The sequence below is a fragment of the Papio anubis genome, chromosome 5, assembly GCF_008728515.1.
Source record: "Papio anubis isolate 15944 chromosome 5, Panubis1.0, whole genome shotgun sequence".
Lineage (NCBI taxonomy): Eukaryota > Metazoa > Chordata > Mammalia > Primates > Cercopithecidae > Papio > Papio anubis.
In genome coordinates, this window is record NC_044980.1 from 12174965 (window position 1) to 12198298 (window position 23334).

The following is a 23334-nucleotide window of genomic DNA, read 5'->3' on the forward strand; positions in this document are numbered from 1 at the left end:
GCTGGCTATCAAGAATAAATATATTCAATAGCCCAGGAGACATTTAATAAATATTAACAAGTAGAGGCACTACTGACCCATATGGCATCTTTATTTGTATTGGAAAAGTAACCTCAAGCTACTATATTTCCAACTGTGGAGAAAATGTCAAAACAGATAGACTACATGCAACATTTAAAATGTGAATGACCTCTTTTAGGATTATGAAATAACCAGCCGGTGCTACTTTATGCAAGCTAATTGAAAGTTGGCATAAAAAAAATGACAAAATAAACAATCCGTGCCTTCTAGAACAATCAGCTGTGAATAACATTTTGGTAATAAAGATTATTACATTATTTAAAGAATTCACTTAATATTTTAGTGTGCTTGAATTATTTTTAGAAGGTATTTGTTGTTTGTGGTGAGAACTGTCTGTGCATTGCCACATCCCATTAATGAGTCTGGGATACTCATTCTCTAGTTAACATGCATGTCACACCTCAAAGCTGCCTCCTTGGTATGGTTTGGCTGAGTCCTCACCCAAATCTCATCTTGAACTGTAATAATTCCCATGTGTCGAGGGCAGGTCCAGATGGAGGTTATTGAATCACGGGGGCAGTTTCCTCCATGCTGTTCTCATGGTAGTGAGTAAGTATCATGAGATCTGACGGTTTTATAAATGACAATTTCCCTGCACAAGCTCTCTTGCCTGTTGCTAAGTAAGATGTGCTTTTTGCCTTTCCCAATGACTGTGAGGTCTCCCCAGCCATGTGGAATTGTGAGTCCATTAAACCTCTTTCCTTTGTAAATTACCCAGTCTCAGCTCAGGTATGTCTTTATTAGCAGTGTGAAAACAAAATAATACACTCCTTTTCTGGAGAATTGCCTGCAAGTATCAGAAGCCTTTGTTGTGGGAAGACAAAATCTAGCTAACTAGCATATGCATTAGTCACATAGTTATTATTTTTGTGGTGAGAACACTTAATATCCATTCTCTTAGCCTTTTTTCAGAAATAATTAACACTGTAAGAATATATTACTAACTGTCTTCACCATGTTATACAGTAGATCTGGAACTTTTTCTACCTGTCTGATGGAAATTTGGTATCCTTTGACTAGCATTTCTCCAATGCACCCCCATCAACCACCACACCCCGATAATCATCATCTACTCTCTACTTCAGAACATCGTGTTGTACTCGGTAAGTATATATAATTTATCTCTCAATGTAAAAAATAAGAGAATCATTTTTAAAAAGTAAAAGGCCTTCACAGTGAAGTTTGGCATTCTTCTCCAGCTGTCCAACGATAAAAAACAGCTGAAACACGGCAAACAAAGGCTGGCTTCTTGGACTTGACTCAGGAACAGTTTAGGTGTACTTTCCACTCCAGAGTCCCCTTAGAGTTATGCAGAGGCTAGTCCCCAGCCAAGACCACACACTTGCTTATTTGTTTACCTGACCAGTCCTTTGTATTTCACTTGCTTCCTTCCTCAATAAATCACTTGAATAAGAACTACCTTGCCATCTCAGGTTCTAATACAACCCTCTGTGAATTACGCTTTTACAACACAGGCTTCATGTGATGTAAATAAATTAGCTATCAGTATACCCTAAAGAAGCTAATAAACCCCAGAGACCAGGTCGTCTCACACACGGCCTATTTCAAAGCCTTAAAGGAGTCTTAGACTGGTGCTCACACAGTTGCATAGTTTATAAAATGTTCAAAGTTAAAATGTTTTTGTGTTCTTTGTTTTCTTACAAGAGGATCCTTAAAACAAGATTCAGGCCCCTCAAAGTGCCCTTCCTCCTTGGGAGAATTCGTCTTTTATTCTTCTAATTGCACATGTTATCTGCCTAACTTTTAGAACTACATTAATAACAATTATAATGTCAAATTTAAAGAGAAAGGGAATGCCATGTTAGAAAGATAACCTTCAGATTTACTCTTTCTGGGACTACTGGAAACTGAGTTAGTTATTTTCAATACATGAGCATTTAAATAGATTTTCTCTGTAAAATGATATGTTTTAATTGTCTTGTACCTGTGTTTCTGCAAGTTTCAGCACAGAAGAGTGACAACTGCTATCAAAATGCCAGGGGTTCAGTCTAGGTCCTATTGCTCACTGTACAGAAAGCCAGTCATTGAGATGAGTATCTCCGGGTAAGGCCACTTTATTCCAGTACTGCATTCAAAGAGAATAGAAGGCCAAGTCTCAACTGTGCTTCCTCAACTGACTTAAATTAGGGGTTTATATGACAGGGAAGAAATGTAACTAACTACTTGTGGAAAAACAGGAATTAGAAAGAGGTGAGGAAAAGGAGTTGGTAAAAAGGCATCCGGTGGTCAGTTGGACAATCATGATGGGTGAAGGGTGTGGCATCTCATTGTCCAGATGCCATGATCTGGTGAGTTTCCATTTCTTAATACTAACTGAGAGGGTTTATGGTTGCTTTCCTGACAAAGGAACTCAGGTAACACAATTACGGGTTTTTAAAATTTTAAGACTAAGAGGGTCAGTTTCTGTATTTATTCAAAAAATTCATAAATATTCACTATGTGGGGGAAATTAGGCTGATTTCACAACTGCCCCCAAAATTCCGCCCTCTCAGGAATAATGAATGAGGAAGGTTGTGGGCCAGACATTTTCAAGTTAATGGTGAAATTCCCATTGCCTGTATCTTATGACTGTTTCAAAAGAAAACAAAAAGAAAGAAAGAAAGAGAGAGAGAAAAAGAAAAGAAAAGAAAGAAAGAAAGAAAGAAAGAAAGAAAGAAAGAAAGAAAGAAAGAAAGAAAGAAAGAAAAGAAAGAAAGAAGGAAAGAAAGCAAGAAAGAAAGAAAAGAAAGAAAGAGAAAAAGAAAGAGAGGAAGGAAGGAAGGAAAGAAGGAAGGAGAAAAGAAAAGAAATGAAAGAGGATGAGACTGCGTGTTCTATACTCATCTGTTCTATACTCATGTCTTCTATACTCATCTGAGATGAAGCTGCCCCAAAGATCAAATTCAGAAATAAAAGACGTACAATGTGCTTACTACATTAGGGCTGAAAAAAATACTAACATTTGAATAATTTTAAATTATATTTAAAACCTTCCACATAGAGCTATACATTTTATTCATTAAAAAGTAACGATCCCCCAAATCTCCATCTTGAATTCCCACACGTTTTGGGAGGGACCCCCTGGGAGGTGATCGAATCATGAGGGCAGGTCTTTCCAGTGCTGTTCTCATGGTTGTGAATGAGTCTTATGAGATCTAACAGTTTTTAAAAAAGGGCATTCCCCTACACAAACCCTCTTTTTCTGCCTGCCACCATCCCTGTAAGATGTCACTTGCTCCTCCTTGCCTTCCGCCCTGATTGTGAGGCTTCTCCAGCCTTAAATTGCACTTAAATATAAGTCCAGTTAAACCCCTTTCCTTTGTAAATTGCCCAGTCTTGTGTATATCTTTATCAGCAGCATGAAAACGAACTAATACAATGTATCTAAAACTTTGAAATTTTAAAAGATGACTAAAGATGTGTAAGTTTAGGTTTTGTTTCTAAAGTTCAAAGAGGTATATTACTAAATTAAGTTTATGTGCACGTATACACACTCACAAATACATGCACATGTAAACACACACAAACACACACACACGCAATCTCTGGACTCACTTATTATGTTTACTCAAATCCAGCAGCCAAATTATTTAATAAATTTTTAAAATAATTTTTAAAAATGTTTAAATTGTTTAATAAATGTGACACATTTTATTAATATTCTTTCCATGATTACATTTTGACCAGTTGTTCAATAACAGGACAAAGGTTTTCTGAATTTCGTCATAGGAAATGATATAATACTGGCATATTTTAAACCAAAATATCTTTAGAGGTCAAAGGTATAAGGGAACTTTTAAAACTGTGCCCTAGCATTTCATATCATAGTCTTTCATTTTAACACATTTTAATAAAGAGAAAAAAAGCTGGCATTTAATGAGTAAAATTCTGGGATACAAAGTCAATACACTTATTTAATACATATCTTGATGACTCAATCTTGATCATATATCTTTATAAGAAAAAACTACAGTATGTCATATACTTTGATCTTGAGATCATCTGTTAGATCTGTCTTGGGTGACATTTATCTACACTTTTATGTTATTCATAGCTCTATTAAGTGTGGATGGTAATATCAGAGTGTTAAAAATGCTGGCATTTTGGGTATTATGTTATAACTTTAATATTTCTATATAATATTTCCCTTTTCACTTTCTCTTTTTATCCAGAAATCTAACCTAAAATTTGAAAAGTAATTGCTGATGCCCCATCTATTTACTGTTTTTATGCCAGACATAATACTGACTGCTGGATAAATAATAAAGTTTGCGCAGCATCAGTGTCCCCATTTAACATCCTCACTCTGTGCAACCATGCTCCAATTCACAGAGAAACCATATTTTCCCCAACCAGAAAGGAGGCGCTCAAAAACACTTCTGTAACCACTCCAGAATTTTCTACTTCAAAAAAAAAAAAAAAACTGATAAAAGTGTATGGTAAAAATATATTTTCTGGTTGGCAGTAATTAAGCTTAATATCAACTATGTGAATATATAAACTTATCAAATGGTAAATTTTGATTTTGTTTTGATTCTTTGCAGTTAAATGCTCTTTATTTATATGGTAACTAAATTGCTCATGTTACTTTTAAAAGAATGGCATGAAGTGACTGACAGTCAAAAAGACCATTAGTCTATCCCAGTGGAAATAAGTAAGCCATCATTTATGTGGTATAATTTATGTGTATTGCTCATGTATTTCTTGAGCAAAGTCACATAGGACACTGGATGTGGAAAGCAAAATGGAGGAAAAATGGAAATCTGTGCGTATAGCAGAGCAATGCCAGTTTATTTACTTATGGAGGTACCAAATCATCCTCCGGCTAAAAGAAAGTGGATCTGATGGCATAGCTGACAAATTAATGTCAGCATTATGGAATGTCATTTTTTTCAAATGTATTTATTCATCTTAAAATTGAAATATAAAATTTTCTGTGTTTATCATGTACAACATAATGTTGTATATATGTGTATACATAGTATACATATGTATACTAGTATATACATATATATACATAGTATATACTAGTATATACATATATACATAGTATATATATGTATACATAGCATAATGGCTAAATCTAGCTAATTAGCAAACGTATTACCTCACATAGTTATCATTTTTGTGGTAAGAACACTTAGTATTCATTTTCTTTGCATTTTTAAGATTGTAATACATCATCACTAACTACAGACACAATACTGCACGATAAATCTCTTGAACTTATTTATCCTATCTAGATAGATTTATGTGTCCTTTGGCCATTATCTCTCAACCACTCCCCTTAACCACCCCAGTCTCTGGTAACCAACACTGTACTCTCAAATTCTATGAGATCAATTTTTCAGTCCACATAGGAGTGAGATTATGTGATATTTGTCCTTCCGTTAATGAATCATTTCACTCAATATAATATATTCCAGGTTCATTCATCTTATTGTAAATTGCAGGATTTTCTTATTTTTATGGGTGAATAGTGTTTCATGGTATATATATCACATTTTCTTTATCCATTCATCCACTGTCAGACATTTAGCCTGATTAAATATTTGGTTATTGTGAATAGTGCTGCAATCAATATGAGAATGCAGATATTTTTTCATTACACTGATTTTATTTCCTTTGGTTATACCCAGTAATGGGATTGTTGGATCATAGAAGTAGATCTATTTTTAGGTTTTTGAGTAATCCCTATGCTGTTTTCCATAATGATTGCACTAATTTACATTCCCAGTAACAGTTTGCAAGGGTTCCTTTTCTTCACATCCTCCCCAATAGTTGTTAACCTTTTGTCTTTTTGATGATCCCCTTTCTAATTGAAGTCAGGAGATATTTCACTGTTGTTTTGATTTTCATTCTTCTATTGATTAGTAATGTTGAGCATTTTTTATGTATCTGTTGGCCATCTGTGTCTCTCCTTTTGAGAAATGTTTATTCAGATCTTTTTCCCATTTCTAATTGGGTTTTTTCTTTGTATTGAGTTGTTTAAGTATATATTTTAGTTATTAACCTCTTATCAATGTTCAGTTTACAAATATTTTCTCCTATTTGGGAGGTTATCTCTTCACTCTGTTGATTGTTTTCCTTGATGTACAGAAACATTAGTGTGTAGTAACTCCATTTGTCTGTTTTTGCTTTGGTTATTTTGAGGACCTGTCCATAAAATTATTGCTAAGACTAATGTCTTAGAGCTTTTCGCCTATGTTTTCTTCTACTAGTTTCATAGTTCCAGGTCCTACATATAAGTCTAATCCATTTTGAGTTGATTTTCATATATGATGAGAAAGACAAGTCTAAATTCATTCTGCTGCATGTAGATTTTCAGTTTATCCAAGAATATTTATTGAAGAGACTGTTCTTGCCCCACTGTGTGTTCTTTGCAAGTTTGTCAAAAATCAATTAGCTGTCAATTCATGAATTTACTTCTGGACTCTATTCTATGCCACTGGTCTATGTTTCTGCTTTTATACCAGTACTATTCTATTTATGTTACTAAAATTTGTAGTATATTTTAAAGTCAGGTAGTGTGATGCCTCTAGCTTTGTTCTTTTTGCTCAAGATCAGTTTGACTATTCTGGGTCTTGTTGTTCTAGAAGAATCTGAATTTTTAAGAGCTAAAGTGATTCAGTTTATTTTATTTTGCATACATGCAACATATTGTCATTATTCCTAATTTGTAAGAAGTAAATTGAATTGCAGTTAGCACTTTTGTAGAATAATCACTTCAGCATAAACACTACTAACAAAAAATCTGTGGAACATACAAGTTTACAAAGTTATTATATTACTCTCTCTCTCTTTCTCTCTGTGTGTGTGTGTGTGTGTGTGTGTGTGTATCATTGAGGATGTTTTTACCAGGCTTCCTATCACTTCTGAGTATGTTTCTATCATTGAGAATGTTTTCACCAGGCATTTTTAATGTACATAAAAAGTAAATAAAACTATGACCAAGAGATTGGAGAATAACTTATTATTATTTCTTATCTTCCCTTTAAAATGAATCTCATGTTGTGACTGATATTTCTTTTACTTTTTCTACATTCTGTAGTAACTTGAATTTTATTTTATTCTCTTGACTATTATCATATCGCTGTTTTAATTTTTCAGAGCAGCTTTCCTCTCTATAACTCCAGTGGAATTTTAATTCCAATAATGACAACCCCATCCAGGATCTATGTTTTTTAGGAAAGAAACAAAGGAAAAGATATGAGAGAAACAACTGAGTTTGGGCATCTCTGCTGTCGTGACTGTGTATGTTTCATTCTATACAGACTATTTTGGTCAAAGAGCTAAATCACTTCCTCTAAACAAGTTTTCCAAGTATACAAACTGAAACACATTTTAAAACTTATACCTGCCAAATTCTTGTGTGTGTTCCTCATTTGGACTTATACTCTGGAAAAATAATAGGGTATCATGTATTATTTCTTGTTTCTAATTTTACTGATGATTACAATGAGGCTTAAAATGAACTTAAGGACTTCTGGTCTCAAAAATAGCATGTAATGTGTTTGAAAGCGGTCATCCCTATCCTTATTAACAACTGGATCAACTAAATACCAGTGACTTTTCTTGGACCCATTAGAAAACAGAAGGTACAACACAAACCACCACCCAGACACCTGAGGAGAAGAGCACTTTCAGAGAATCATAGCAGATAAATGCTAGCATGAAGCAGAAACACAAGAAATCATAAACTGCTAAGAACAATTAAATCATAATCCAGATCCATTTATGAAGGCTTGAGTGTGAATTAAAAGGAGAGTGACAATTTCCTGGGGACTTCAGTCTTATGATGTCCCAACATATTGGTGAAGTTTCCCTCTGGGATCCTCAACAGGTTCACAATGTGGAGTGCTAACAACAGTTCTCTTGTGGCTCTGATGAGAGGAAACTCTTATGAAATGTATGTCCCAAACCCTTTTCCTAAATTAGGGTGTGCTGTCTAGAGAAAAGGACGTTGCCGGAGCACAAATCTAAAACACACAGAGGGAAGAAGACTTCTCTACACTTTAGGTCCATTCTCTCTTCCTGTTGCATCTAAGATTAAAAATAAAAGAAAATGAAACATAGTCACAGGGTGCAAAACTTCCACGAAATATATTAGCAACACTGTAGCCAGAGGAGAAGGAGGAGGAGGCAGAGGAATATAGCCAGTGGAAATACTTATGAAGGTCACAGCCCAAAGACATAGGCACTAAAGGACCGTGACTTAATCAGGACATTATAGCGCACAACCACTCCCCTCTACTTTACCAGCACATTAATAGGGCTCTAGTATAATAATAGTAGATTATGGCATAAAGAGGGTACAAAACACACATTTATAGATGGGAAGTTCTTAGAAAAGCTCAAAGTCAAGATGGGAGAAAAACATAAAAACGGTAGAAGAATTGAAGCCTCTGATACCTCTAGTAAGGAGAAACTTCTAGCAAAACTAATATCTAAATCCACACTAAAGAAAAATATATCTGAGATCTTATCACAAGCAGCTTCAACAAAAACAAAATATTACGAAATGGAAGATAAATCACACTCTGAAGATACAAGGCCAAAATGAGCTATGACAATAATGTTAAAATTATCATACTATTTAATATAACAGTAATTAATACAAAGAAGTAGACAACATTCAATGACAAATAAATATTATAAACAGAGAGCCAGAAACAGTGAAAGAATCATAAGAACATTTTGGAAATCAAAAATAGTAAGAAATAAAAACAAACAATGACTGTTGAACTCATCACTAGATTTAACATAGATATGGAAAAATCAGAGATCTTAAATATTGAAACATTGATTTGATATTTTAAATATTTCATATTGGTTACCTTATATTCTAATAATACCAAAAATTAAGTGAAGATGCACTAAAGTAATCCTGTTTGTAATAGAACATGAAGTTATTTATAATAATTTATATTTATTTGACAATTTTAATAAGTGTTAAGTGGCCAGATACTTTCAGCTGCAACTCTTTCTCTGTATAAAATACAGACTCCATTGAACTACAAAATATTATAAATAAAATATTATAAAATATTATACAAAATATTATAAAATCCAAGATATTAAAGTATAAAATACAAGAATAAAGAAATTAATATTTAGTTAATGGCTCTTTTTTTCTAGAAAAATAATATGTATAATTACTTCCCTCTATTTTTAAGGACCTAATGTTAGTGTAGAGCTTAATCCTTTTTAATGCACTGTTTTGATATCGAAGTACTAGTGTTATAAAAATTGTCAGAATCAAAATTTAGTCACTTGTGTTTAAAAACAAATGATGCTGACAAATAGAGCCAGGGAAGGCTATCAAGGATATTATGCATTAATTCCTGATAACACAAACTATCACAAAAGACTGTAAAAAACACAACCTTGCAAAAAAAATTAAAATCATACACACACACAAAATACTTTTGTGAGGAAATCCTTGTAGCAAATGCCTATCCAACCTTGGACTGGCATCATTATTGTCATTGATCCTTATAGCCAAGAATAATTATCTCAAAACAATTATTTAATTCTCCATAATTTTCCATTAGAAACCACGGTCTTTCTTTACCTCATTGAATATGAACATAGTTTGCTATGGCACACATAATCTCATTGCAATGCATTGCCCTATTCCTAAATAAACATTATTAAGAGTCTCTCTGTATATGTAGGTTGACTGTGTGTGTGTGTGTGTGGGTGTCTGTGTTTGTGTGTATACACTGTCAACCTACATAACAATATACATATATATTAATATGTATAAACACATACATATGTTAACATATGTATGTAAATGATTTGGGAGCAAAAATAAACATTCTAAATGGTGGGCTCAGAATGTCTAATTAAAAGTAACTAGGGTGGTTACCGGCATGTAAACACCAGTTCAAACTCCTGATATTGTCTGACAGGATTTATAGGATTTCCTTTGCTCTAAAGAGATTAATAAGAAATGGGAACGGACTCTTTAATATTAACACACGCAACGTTTTCTGGGAATCCAGACAGTTATATCATGGCCTGTTTTATGCACATTTGTAAAGTAATAGGCAAATTACATGAAGGAAAATTCAGAGCTCAAATAGACATTATTCAAACTCTTTAAAAATGCCTTGTAACTATAGAGTTAACATGTAGAGCCTTCTAAGTTCTCTGTCCAGCTCTGTTTTTTTGCCTCCTACTTTGAATTTGCTGAATTTTCTACTGGAGTTGAGATAAAACACTACTTGTTATCCTAGACTAACTTAAAAAAAAAAGTCTTAAAGAGCTTTTGATTGAACAGCTTTCCAAATTACAACAGCTCATGCTAATCAACAACCTTGACACCTTTTGGAAATGTAAATTTAGATTTGGCTAACAATAGCTTAGGGTGATTCAACAGGTAATTAAATAATTGATATCTTAAAAGAAAAAGAATTAGGTAAATGTTTATAAAAGTGAGGCTCTCAGATCAAATCTTGAGCTCTGAGTACTAATACAAGATATCTTGTTTGGCATTAAAACTTGTCTTCCAGTCAGGATCCAAAATTTTAAAAGTAAAATAATAAAAACAAAACTGCCAAAATGCTTTCCCACCCACAATGTTTACTCAAGCAACCCAGATTGACAAACAGAAGACAGATTTGTTACTAAAATTCAAGGCTACTTAGAGATTCCATTTGTCTTATACAATTTTAGCAAGTCCTAGCTAAAAAGTAAACATTACAAATTTGACCCTAAACTCATTTAAAACTAAAAAAAGAGAAGAGAAAAAAAATGTTTTGAAAACCAAACTGAGTTACCCAGAATTTTGGTTTACAGCCTTTACTAGTTTACCTACTAGAGCAAATAGAGTTTAGCCATCTGAAGAGGTAGCATTTTGCCTGAAATATAATTTGTATCCAACTGACTTTTATAAAGCAGTGAGTTTGTATTACTCTCATAAGTAATAGTCTAAAATAAAAGCTATAAGGTTTTTATTTGTGTGTGTGTGTATATATGTTTAGGTGTGTTTACACATATGTACATGAACTATGTTATAGCTTGTATCTACATAGTAAAATCTCACAGAATCACCTAGAAATACCTAAAGGAAGTCTATTCAGATTAGCCTAAATAAGTGAGGACTCATACAAAATATATGTTCATTAATCCAAATGTCTTTTATCACTTAAGTTAATCTTTAATTAAAAAGATGGTTTCAAATTATACATAAAACATAAATTTAAAAAATAATTTTGAAGACATTTAAAATACATCTTCAAAATTGTCAAGGTATATTTTTGCCTGGGTTTAGAGGACAGACAGATGTATCTATAACCTCACAAGGTGTTTTAAGGGTCAGAAATGCACACAAAGTTTATAAAACTGAACACTCAGTCAAAAATGAAATATCGTTGCTTGCATAACTCTTTCCTGAATAAGACTAATTTAATATTGTTGATTTAATAAAAACATGCCTATCTTCTGAGTTATCAGCAAAATATTCATGTATTTAAATTTAAGGTTTTTATTTAGATGAGCACCTGAAATTTACAGGCTATAAAAATAGTTAACAGAAAAATAACATAAAATGATGACAAGTTTTGTCTAATATATTAGTTTTCATAAGTAATCTAGGTATAATTAGCATAAATAAATTAGATAAACATAAATGGAATAAATATTTACAAATGAATGTTTTGTATAATTTCAAGTGGTTAAGATTCCTAAATGTGTAAGTCTTTTTCTTTTATTCTTTTTTATTTTTATTTTTTTTTTTGAGTTACAGTCTTGCTTTTGTCGCCCAGACTGGAGTGCAATGGCATGATATTGGCTCACTGTAACCTCCGCCTCCAGTGTTCAAGTGATTCTCCTACCTCTGCCTCCTCAGTAGCTGGGATTACAGGAACCCACCACCATGCCAGGCTAACATTTGTATTTTTAGCTGAGACAGGGTTTTACCACGTTGGCCAGGCTGGTCTTGAAATCCTGAGCTCAGGTGATCCACCCACCTCATTGAGTCATTTCTAAATAAAATTCAAAAACTAAAAATAATTGTTGAACATGAGTTCAACATAAAACATAAGAAAAAACATAAGTTTTGCCTTGGGTCTTAAAATTATAAACAAAGGCTAACTATATTTGGGTTTATTAATAAACATAAAAAATTATGTTCTGGAAAATAATGTTCCTAAAAAGTACAAAATGGTTATCATCTATAAAATACTGATATGTGACAGACTGTCCAAAATTTCTTTTTAAATATTAAAGTTATTGAGTGTTAAAATCATTATATTATTTATATATAGTTTTGTATATAAAGTACACTAAAAACGTAAGGTGTGTTTATAATGAGAAAAAGCATAAAAAAGGCATAAGAAAGTATTCTTTATTGAGGAAGAAAAGATAATCTTGTCTAATTCAGAAGTCATTTAAAGGTTGTTTCAAAGTAAGTATTTAGAAAAAAATAGAAAAAATAGTAAATAGGAGAGATGTTTTAAAAAGTTATGGGTACAAAGATGTATTTTTGGCTTAGAATCTTAAAGAAAATAATTATTCTGTTAGAGAAAAATATTATGTGGCAAATTTTTGGCCTGATCTAAAATTGCAGGTTATTTAAAATAGAGAAAATATGGGACAAAACACAAATATAAGCATGCAATCAAAAAGTCTGTGCAGTATGTGAAAGGCTTATAAAAGAAATTTGGTCTATGATCAACTTGGCTGTAATTACAAGAAAATTATACATAAAAGCATTTCTAAAGATTGGTCTATGGTATTAAAAATGTGGATATGGTCTGGGTGTGGTGGCTGATGCCTGTAATCCCAGCACTTTGGGAGGCCAAGGCGGTCGGATTATGAGGTCAGGAGATCAAGACCATTCTGGCTAACACAGTGAAATCCCGTCTCTATTAAAATAAAAATAAATATCCAGGCACCGTGGCGGGTGCCCGTAGTCCCAGCTACTCAGGAGGCTGAGGCAGGAGAATGGCGTGAACCCGGGAGGCGGAGCTTGCAGTGAGCCGAGATTGTGCCACTGCACACTGTGTCGCCTGGGCGACAGAGCGAGACTCGGTCTAAAAAAAAAAATGCAGATATACAACCAAAAATTTGGTTCCCTATAACAGGGTTTTCTTAAAGCATTGGTTGCAATGCTCATAGCAAATATTGCAAAAAGTTTAGATTTCTAATTCTAAAACGTTTTTTAACAGCCCTTTTCAAAACTGCAGTTTTTATTTCTGCCATATTTATTTATGAGATTCATTTAATTTCCTTATTTTCAATCTAAAAATGATAATTTTATTTCTTGAGGTAGAGTTTTCCTCTTGAAGCTTCTCAGAATCTTCTCTCAAAAATTTAGCTTTTGCTGTATATCACCGCATGTTACTTACAGGTAATGTATAATTGCCCTCAGTTCTCTCTCTCCTTGAAAAAGCCTGAGACAATAATTTTCTTCTTTAACATTTTTGTCAGTTCCTAGAACACTTTTCTCTGGGTTTAACTCTGCTGCTATTGCCTAATGCTAAAATTTACATCCAAAGGCCTAAGAAACAGTGTTTCTATTAAGTGTATTTTGATTTTATACTCTTACCTTTTCTTGATATGTCTAAATAGTTCCATGTAACCAAAAAACTCCAAATACTGTTGCTAAGAGCCATGATTCCACAGCTTAAGGTAGTGGTTTCCTTGTTTAAATTTCTGTATACTATAGTGTACACTTATAATCTCGTACACACTCTTTTTTGTCTGACTAAATTCAAGTACCGTTTTTATCAGGTTTGACTTCCAGGTTGTCTAAATCGGCTTCCCATTATAAAAAACAATCAGATTGGAAAAGTTATTTTTTTAAATCTTTTTGGTAACCGGCCTGAAAAATAAAGATTTTACATTTCATCAAGATAATATCCTGTGTTGCCTTTACTAGGTTTTTGATTACTTAGGAAGAGAGTGTGGCAATTTCTCAAAGACCTAAAGACAGAAATACCATTCAACCCATCAATCCCAATACTCAGTATATACCCAAAGGAATATAAATCATTCTATTACAAAGACACATGCATGCATATGTTTATTACAGCACTATTCACAAAAACAAAGACATGGAATCAACCTAAATGCCCATCAATGGTAGACTGGATAAAGAAAATGTGGTATATACCATGGAATACTATACATCCATAAAAAAGAATGAGATCATGTCCTTTTTAAGGGCATGAATGAAACTGTAGGTCATTATCCTTAGTAAACTAATGGAGGAACAGAAAACCAAATATTGCATGTTCTCACTTATAAGTGGGAGCTAAATGATGAGAATACATGAACACATAGAGGAGAACAACAGACACTGGGCTTATCAGAGGGTAGAGGTTGGGAGGAGGGAGAGAATCAGGAAAAATAGCTAATGGGTACTAGGCCTAATAACTGCTTGATGAAATAATCTGCACTATAGACTCCCATGATACATGTTTACCTATGTAACAAACCTGCACATGTAACACTTGAACTTAAAATATAAGTTTTTTAAAAAAATGAGCTTTAAATGGGTTAATGATTTAATTTATATAATTTTCTGTATTGCTTTTGAAGTCTTTTGATTATCACTCTTATTAAATAAATGACTGTTATTTTACCATGACCTGTGACTCTGTTTTGGTCAAGTATTTTGAACCTTCTGACATCTTTGACAGTCTTCTTCAAGAACAAAATTTTAAATTAAATCTTTTTCACATAGAATGAATTTGAAATTTTCCAGTTGATCCCTGGAGGGCTTCAAATAATATATCTCTCTCATCTTACAGAGAGGTTAAATGATAAGGCTTATTTGGCAAATAGCATGGAAAACATTGTCAAATAACAACTGAAGATAGATATTTTTTCAGTTATAATTATATGTACATTATTGATATGAATATTTGAAAAATTGTATACATCCATAAAAATCTATTATCAGTTATAGTTTCAGTTGTTCTGTAAAATCTTTAAAGTTATATTTATATGAATATGTTATTAATGTTCATATTCTAAGGATTATGTAAAATGTATAAAACTCTGATAGTCTTGATGTAACACTGACAGTCATGATTCTGGTTGGTATCTTAAAAGGCTTTATGTAATATGAATAAAAATCGAGTCACTTGTCTTTAAAAGAAAACAACAAATAGAGCCAAGGCATGCTATAAAGAGATGGCTCTTATACATAAATGATTGATTGATAACAAAAACTAACTCAAAAGACTCTGTATTAGTCCGTTTCACACTCCTATAAAGAACTACCTGAGATTGGGTAATTTATAAACAAAAGAGGTTTAATTGACTCACACTTCCATATGACTGGGGAGGCCTCAGGAAACTTACCATCATGGCAGAAGGCAAAGGGGAAGGCAGCACATCTTACATGGCAGCAGGAGAGAGAGAGAGAACAAGTGAGGAGGAAAGTACCACACCTTTAAACCATCAGAACTCATGAGAACTCACCCAGTATCACAAAAACAACATGGGGAAAGCCACCAAAATGATCCAATCACCTTCCACCAGGTCCCTCCCTTGACACATGGGGATTACAATTGAAGATGAGATTTGGGTGGGGACTAGAGCCAAATTATATCAGATTACAAAAATACAACTTTGAGCAAAGGCCACTGTGGTTTATATAAAAAAATACTTTTCAAGGACAGCTGTCTGGAAAATGTCTATTTAACCTTATCCTGGCACTACCTTTGTTACTGATCCTTATAGCCAATAGTATAGATCTAAAAACAATTATATAATCGTCCTGATTTTTATTTAAAAAAAAAATCTGTCTAACTTTACCTCACTGAATTCATACACAGATTACTATGGCTCATGTATTTTCATTGCAATGCCTTATTTCTGAATAAATACCATTTTCTTTTAGAGATCTTTTCTCTGTTTATTTAGGTTGACTGTGTGTATGTACATGTGTGCATGTGTACATGTGTGAGTGTGTGTGTGTGTGTGTGTGCTTTTGCCCACTAAGTCTCAAACAAAGTTCTATTCCTATAATTATCTCATCTATGGAATAAGTTATAGAAGAAAAATAAAACAAAGCAAAAAGTGGAAAGCATCAAAACACACAGTCACAGATACACACGTGTTTATTATAACATTGCTTAAAATTAATATTAATTATATATTTTATGTTAACAATTTAATAATTAAATGTGTCAGTAAAAATGAAATATCAGCCTTATGAGTTGCATAAGGCACTATATTTGAGTAGATTATAAATAAAAAGTAAGAGTTTTTAAAAGATAAATAAGCATGCATCAGTGATGTTTATAGAAATTTATCAAACACATTGGTAAATCAAATTGGATATTGTTTATAACACTGAATTATCATACAGTTTTTATAGGTAATGTAGCAGATTATTAATTGAAAATGGAAAAAGTACTGAAAGTCATGTTCTAGAAGAAAGAATAGGAGTACTGAAGATGAAATCTCATTTGAAGTAAAAATTTACTTAGATAATGAAAATTGTCCTTTAGATTCAAAGTTTAATATTTAAAATTGTAGAAAACATACATAAGAAAAAGAAAAAAATGGAGATTGAGCATTGATCTAAATAAAATATATTTTGTTAATAATGAAGAATAGGAAATATAAAGCCAAGCCACATCAACACTTTTTGAAGGTTTATGCTATAGTGGACATAAAGTTAGTCCTCATCTGCTAGAATTATGCTTTCCTTTTCCTGAGAATATCTTGAGTTCAGTAAAAACCTATCACTTTAGGTGCGTGAGTGAAACAACATACACTAGTGAATCTAATATGTGTTTTGCTTATTGTAGTTTCTTTGACAATAGCAATAATAGACAAAAGCACCTATAAAAAATGGATAGGAAATTGTGATAGTTAATTTTATGTGTCAACATTACTTGGCTACAGGGTGTCAGGATATTTGTCTAAACATTACTTTCAAAATTTCTGTAAATGGTTTTTTCGAGATTTTAACATCTAAATTGATAGACTGAATAAAGCACATTATTCTTCCTAATGCAGGTGGACCTCCTCAGTCAGAACAAAGCCTGAATAGAATAAAAAGCCTGGCCCTCCCTCAAATAAGAAATTATTTCTCTCTGACTTACCCCAAGATGCAAGGTAAGTTTTCTTCTGCCTTTATATTTCAACTGAAATATCAGGCCTTTCTGGGACTCTAGCTTTCTGACCTTTGGACTCGAACTAAAGCATCAGCTGTCCAGGTTCCAGTACAGAGATCTGTCTATTGTGTTAGTCTGTTCTCATGCTGCTAATAAAGACATAGCTGAGTCTGGGTAATTAATAAATGAAAGAGGTTTAATTGACTCAACAGTTCCACAGGACTGAAGAGGCCTCACAGTCATGACAGAAGATGAATGAGGAACAAAGTCACGTCTTACATGGTGGCAAACAAGAGAGCTTGTGCAGGGGAATTTCCATTTATAAAACCATCAGATGTCATGAGACTTACTCACTACCACAAGAACAGTACGGGGAAAACCACTCCTGTGATTCAATTATCTCCACTTGGCCACACCCTTGACACATGGGCACTATAGCAATTCAAGGTGAGATCTGGGTGGGGACACAGCCAATCCATATCATCAATAAATAAGTTTTGTTTAACACATTTAATAGATAATAGCTTCTATTGTTATATCTTATGTTAATAGTTAAGTATATTTTTTATTTTAATTCACAGGCTCTCAAACCAATATATCATATGTAGATTTTAAAACCCATCCAGTAATGCCTGTGATGTTTCTGATAAACTAATTTTAATAAACCTGTCAAAGCATTTTTCTTAATCCATTCATATATTCCTAAAATTTGATGCATAGATCCTCTAGTATTTAGCTGTTTATTGATTATTAATATTGAACATTTATCATCTTTCATTAAATAATAGTCATTTATTAACAAACTGAGTTTTTCTCCTTTGATGATTTTATATGGATTACTAAAACAAAAGATTTTAATGCTTCATTTTGGTATTTTAAATTCTATTGTTTGCTATTTTAAAACATATTTGAAAACTTTATTTTATTTATTTATTTACTTATTTATTTTGAGACAGAGTTTTGCTCTTGTTGCCCAGGCTGGAGTGCAATGGCGCAATCTCAGCTCACCGCAACCTCTGCCTCCTGGGTTCAAGCAATTCTCCTCCCTCAGCCTCCCAAGTAGCTGGAATTACAGGCATGTACCACCACACTTGGCTAATTTTGTTTTTTAGAAGAGACAGGGTTTCTCCATGTTCATCGGGCTCATCTTGAACTCCTGACCTCCAGTGATCCGCCCACGTTGGCCTCCCAAAGGGCTGGGATTACAGGTGTGAGCCACCATGCCTGGCCTGAAAACTTTAAATTTATTATCAAAGTTATTCAACATTCAGCTTGTATATGATTAATATTTTTTGCTTAAGAAAGTATTACCAGCTATTTATCTTCATCTTCTTCTTTCTTAATAATTTATCCATAGCGGCCAACAAAGTATCACTATTATTGCCACAAAAATACAATTAAAAAGTAAACACATTGATTTTGGACTTTGGGTCTCCAGAATTGTGAAAAACACATTTCTGTTTTTATAAGCCACCCAGTCTGTGCTACTGTCATATAGCAGCCCAAACTGACTAAGACAACCATTGATGACAAACTCTTAGTTTAGCATACATGCATAAATCTGTATCTATACATGTATATCTAAATCTATTTAGAGATAAATATATAACGTGTATATATTCAAATACATATATACGTATATATGCAACATGTGTAAGTTTATACATTATCAAAATTCCAATGATATGCTTCACAGAAATAGAAAACCTAATTTGTAAGAAACCACCAAAAACCCCAAACAACCAAAGCAATCTTGAGCAGAAAGAACAAAGCTGGAGGCATCACATTACCTTACTTCAAAATATACTACAAAGCTATGCTAATCAAAATAGCATGGTACTAGCATTAAAAAAAAGACATATAGAGCACTGGAAGAGAATAAAGAACCCGGAAATAAATTCACACCCTTATGGTCAATTAATTTTCAGCAAAAGTGCCAAAAGCACACAATGCATAAAAACAGTCGTTTTAACAAATAATATTGGAAAAAGTAGATATCCACATGCAAATAATATAATTAGGTCCTTATCTTACGTCGTATATAAAAATTAACTTGAAGTGGATTAGAGACTTAAATGTAAGACCTGAAACTATAAAAGTACTGGAAGAAAACATAGAGGACAATCTTCATGATGTTTCTCTGGGCAATGCTTTTTTGAATATAAGTATATACATGTATGCAGGTGTGCATGTATATATTGTTCAGAAGTATCTAAATATATTAGATAAATTAATCAACTTTATATTTATAAATATATTGGTTAATTTATAACAGATAATATATTTAAATTGGATTACCTTCTTTGCTCTCTAAGAGGCAGCTGACAATATCTGGCGCTATGTTAGATTATCCCAGTGGCAGGATGAATCTGTCCTCTAATGTATGGAAACCAGAAATGCTGCCAAATATTCTGTAAGACCAAGGAAGACTCCCATCATAAAGAATCCTCTGGTTTAAAATGTTACCAAGGTTGAAACACTCTCCCCCAGGATAATCTTGGGGATCCCCAAATCTTTATAAATCCTGCATGAATTGGAACATGTTGAAATAGGCATCTCAAATTTTACTTGGTTATTTATGCATTTAATAAAAATATGTACTGTATACTTACTTTATAAATTCACAAAATTCAACCCAGTTTATGCACAGTCTATGCATGTATATCATATGTATACATGTTTGTGTACAATCTACAAATTTTCTAAAACAAATTAATTATATAGACTCTGGGATCCAGAGGGCACCCTATGTTCTTGTTACTAGAAAGCCTGTCTCCCAGTGACCTTGCTTTTTCATTCTGTTCCCAAGTTTAACACCTGGTTGGCCCTGCAGGGCAAGCAGTGTCATCCTCCGCTGGGCTATGAGTATATGTGAGTTATAAAAGATTTTTACTTTCATCCTTACAGTGTTTAATGTCATGTGTTGAGACATCTTGTACTAAGTCCTTCCTCACAAATGACGTAAGTAGGAGACAATTCAAGTACTTACTGGGCACATAAGGTAGAAGCAGTTGAAGATAATTATTAGGTTAATACTCATGCCAATTATTTGCAGCTCCCTATTTCTCCTGGAATCATGTTGTTTGGGAGTTAGAGCTGAGGATTTTTTTTTTTTTTTCCAAACACACTTTTTATCAGTTTTGCAGCTCCTACTCTAGCTGAAATAACTAACATTCCTTTCCTATCCAGGGAAGAAAATTTTAAAAAGCATGGTAAAAGTTATCTGCTACACTTTAGTAGGCATTTCTGTATTTCTTTTTTTATTCCAATTCTCCCCAAGTTAATGGTTAAATCCTGCAAAATAATTATCGAATTCCAATATCACATGCTGTGAAATCCTCCCCTATCCCAACTGCTGACAACTATTGTGCATCAGACATTTTCCCCAACATTTTCATGGGACCCAGAAATAGGCCCTATAACAAATCAAGCATATACTCAGTTTAAGTCTATTGAACAATATTTTAATGTTATCTGCATAAAAAGGTACAACAGTATGCATTTGACCACTTTTATAATCAGTTTTCTCACTGGGTACCAAATGCCTGATTATGGCAAGGACCTGAAAGCCAGCTAAGCCATCATTCAATCCTGGGTTGGATTCTATAAAAAATTAAAGTAAGAAACAGGGATAAGAGCCAGTGCCTTGTCACAACACATACTTTTTCCATGCAGCTATATTTACCAGCTAGTTAGTAGAATATGTATGAAAAACTGAATGTTTTATTAATTACATTGACCTAAATCTGCTGGAGAAATAACATTTTCAACTACCCCAGAAGTTCTCAAATTTGTATGAGTTGGATTAACATATTTACACAAATTCAAGCACTTCTCCATCATTAGTAAGCACATTTGACTGCATTCTATTGGTCTGCTCCTCTCTCTGCATGAGATTCTTGTTGCGCCTATGTTTATATTTGTCACAATTATGTTTCTACATTTATGTATCTATGTTATAAACAGCTAGTTGTGTGCTAATATCCAGTCTCTTCTACTTTCATTGTAAGGAGATCCTTAACTTTGAAGTAGGACCATGACCTGTTGTACGAATGCAAACTGAATTTTGCCATGACTAAGTTATTTGATTGATTGGGATTTGGATATGTGTATTAATTCATTCTCACACCGCTATAAGGAACTTCCCAAGTCTGGGTAATTTAGAAAGAAAAGAGGTTTAATTGACTCATAGCTCCACATGACTGGTGAGGCCTCAGGAAACTTATAATCATGGTGGAAGGTGAAAGGGAAGCAAGGCGCCTTCTTCACAAGGCGGCAGGAGGGAGAATGAATGCAGGAGGAACTACAAAACACTTTTAGAACCATGAGATCTTGTGAGAACTGCCCCCATGATTCAATTACCTCAACCTGGTCTCTCCCTTGACACATGGAAATTATAGGGATTACAATTCAAGGTGACATTTCTGGGTGGGGACACAGTCAAAGCATACTAATATGTATGAAAACAAAACAACAACACAGAAGTGCTATGTGATTCTTCCCCAAACAGCAAGGTAGATGATCATGAGGATAAACAGACATGCACGAGAGTAGGAACCAGGGTTAGTCCTGTTATGTCTTAGTTTCCTTAACTAGGAAGTGGTAATGTAACAACTCTAATTTACAAGTTTGTGAGGACTATTAAACATTGAATTCCTAGCACAAATCTTAGCACAGGATGTAAACTCTGTAGCTTGTTTTGTTTTCTATTTTTGCATAATAATTTATATATTCTGGAGGTATGATTATGTCTCTGGTAAAATTTTACATCTTCAAGGTACAAAATTGTGTCACCATTAGTTACAGGTGAAATTAGTGTGTAGAAATATTCAGGATTAAAAAATAGTTATTGAAGAGTAGGATATAATTTTTGTTCTAGACTCATGGATTAAATAAATGTCAGAAATCAAATTAGTGTAATAGATGCCATATATTAACAGCATTTGGGGTTGAAGAATGATTACAAAAATTATAAATGGAAGGCATACAATTCCAAACAAGGAAATTAATATAAGGAACACTCTGAGGCTATGTATTGACAGAGGTCACATGCAACACATACACACTTATACAGTTATTTGCAAATTATTTTAGTTTTTATTTTTATCTTTCAGGTTTTTTAAAATTTCAACTTTTATTATAGATTAAAATGTACACATGCAAGTTTTTTACATGGGTAAGTTGGAAATTCTGTGATGCTGAGGCTTGGGGTCCCAATGATTCTGTCACCTAGGCAGTAAGCATAGTACCCAGCAGGTGGTTCTTCACCCGTATGCCCTCTGTCCCTTCCCCATCTAGTGGTCTCCAGTTTCTATTGTTTCCATCTTTATATTCATACATTAGTTCCCATTTAGAAGTCTGAACATGTGGTATTTGGTTTTCTGTTTTTGCATTACACCACTTGGGCTAACGGCCTCCAGCTCCATCCATATTGCTGCAAAGCACATGATTTCATTCTGTTTTATGGCTGCATTGAATTCCATGTGATGCTTTTTTTCCCCCTCAATCCAGTGTTGGTGAGCACTTAGTTTGATTCCATGTCTTTGCTATTGTGAATGGCACTGCAATGAACATATGGGTGCATAGGTCTCTTTAATAGAATGAATTATTTTCCTTTGTGTATATAACCAGGAGTGGGATGGCTGAGTTTAATAGTACTTCTACTTTAAGTACTTTGGGAAATCTCCGAACTGCTTTTCACAGTGTTGAACTAGTTTGGATTCCCTTCAACAGCGTTTAAGTGTTTATTTTCTCTAAAGTCTTGTCAACATCTGTAATTTTTTGGCTTTTTAATAATAACCGTCATGACTGGTGTGAGATGGTGATCTCATTGTGGTTTTGATTTGCATTTCTCTTATAGTGATGTTGAGTATTTTTTCCATGTTTGTTGACTGCATGTATGTCTTCTTTTGAGAAGTGTCTGTTCATATCCCTTGCCCATCTTTTAATGGGACTCTTTTGGTGCTTGTTGATGTTTAAGTTTCTTGTAGATTCTGTACAACAGACATCCTACAAAATTATTTATTTTATTCAAGTAATTTTATATTCATAGAAAATTTGAGCAGAAAGTAGGGAGATTTCCCACATAACCCCTCCCTCACAAATTCATAGACTTCCTTATTATTACCATCCCCCACTAAAGTGGCACTTTTTCTACAAGTAATAA